This window comes from Octodon degus, unplaced genomic scaffold (genome assembly GCF_000260255.1).
Source record: "Octodon degus isolate 3935 unplaced genomic scaffold, OctDeg1.0 scaffold00092, whole genome shotgun sequence".
NCBI lineage: Eukaryota > Metazoa > Chordata > Mammalia > Rodentia > Octodontidae > Octodon > Octodon degus.
Window position 1 is genome coordinate 5,864,240 of NW_004524668.1, and position 1,657 is coordinate 5,865,896.

Genomic DNA, 1,657 nt, shown 5'->3' on the forward strand with positions numbered 1-1,657 from the left:
CCTACCATGTGGTGTTCTAGATCCCCAACAATAGGCCAGAATTTTTGTAGCCCTTATGAACTGCTCATTCACAAGCATTTCCTTTTCAATTTTTGGTTATCCTATTGTTTGTAACTAACTAATTTCAGGACATCATAAAGTTCAATCATGCCTGATACATTTCCAACAAACACTTCTGGACTAAAGCTTTGGGCCCTGGCTAAGCTCCAACTCAGGATAAATAAAGATAGCTTTGCAAGTAGAGCCTATCATGAAACAGCCAGACAAGTCAAATAATGAGAATCCTCTGAAAATGACAGTCTGAACCACCTGCCGCCCCGCTGGGCCTCCTCCAGCCGCCATCTGACTGCTGGCTTTCTCTGTGACTGTGGGTGGTCGCTTATCCTGACTACCACAGAACTGGAAAGATGGTGATAGAAATAGCAATAGCATAAATTCAAATACAATGGTGCTTGCTATTCTCACTAGGATTTAGCCATTTTCCAAAAAATAAAATATATTCCCCATATTGCTCCAAGCCTCTGGTGAATTTCCAGAATTCTGTGAAGTTGATTCCTGGTATTTTTTGCCTGCTTTCTTCTTGCTTTTATAGAGACTTTTCAGAGGTCTTTCCTCTGCCATTTTCGCTGACTTCTTGATCTAAGGATTTAGTAATACACTTATTTGTTTATTTCACTAATTTGCATACATTGCAAATCTCCCTGGTGTGCCATCGCATCAGCCCTGTGTGGTTGTCCTACTGAGCCCACAGCCCACACTGGGACTCCCTTCTCACTCTGCCCAGGCACTGGCGACACACTCCAGTCCACGCCTGATACAGATGCCACCTTCCTCCTTGCTGGGCTACCTGTGCCGGGAACTGAAATGGTTTTCTTTTTTAGACAAGAAAACTGAGAATGAAGACCGGCCAGATAGCTCAGTGGACTAAAGCTCCTGCTTAGGCACAGCTCAGCAGTTGGGGTTCGATCCCTGCCTTGCTGGCCCTGCCTCTGGGGTGCACTGAGACTTTGATTGAGACTGGGTGTGGTAGCATGTGCCTATAATCCCAGCACTTGGGAGGCTGAAAACAGGAGAATGACTACGAGTCCTATCTGTGTAGTGAGACCCTGGAGACCCTGAACTAAATCCATAAAAAATAAAAGGAGAAGAAGAAAACTGAGAATGGAGCAGTTAGGTGAGATGCTCAAAAATACACAACAAAGGGCCGGCCAAATAGCTCAGCAGACTACAGCACCTGCTTAGGCAGATGCAGAGGCTGTGGTTCGATCCCCAGCGTCCTGCTGTGCTAACTCTGTCCCCAGGCATGCGAAGGGCAATTGAGAGTGGGCGTGGTGGCACGCGCCTGGAATCCCAGCTCTTTGGGAGGCTGAACACAGGCAGATCACTACAAGTCAGATCTACATAGTGAGATCCTGAGATTCTGTACATCCTTACAAAAAAAAAAAACACACACACACACACACACAGCAAGTGAAAGCAAAGTCAGGAACAATTCTAGATCATTCTGCCTGCCTGTAACTTGATATCTTTTCTGTTACAATAGCTACAAGCAGAGCTATTATTTTTTTTTATAAATTTATTTATTTATTTATTTATTTATTTATTTATTTGAGAGAGAGAGAGAGAGAGAGAGAGAGAGAGAGAGAGAGAGAGAGAG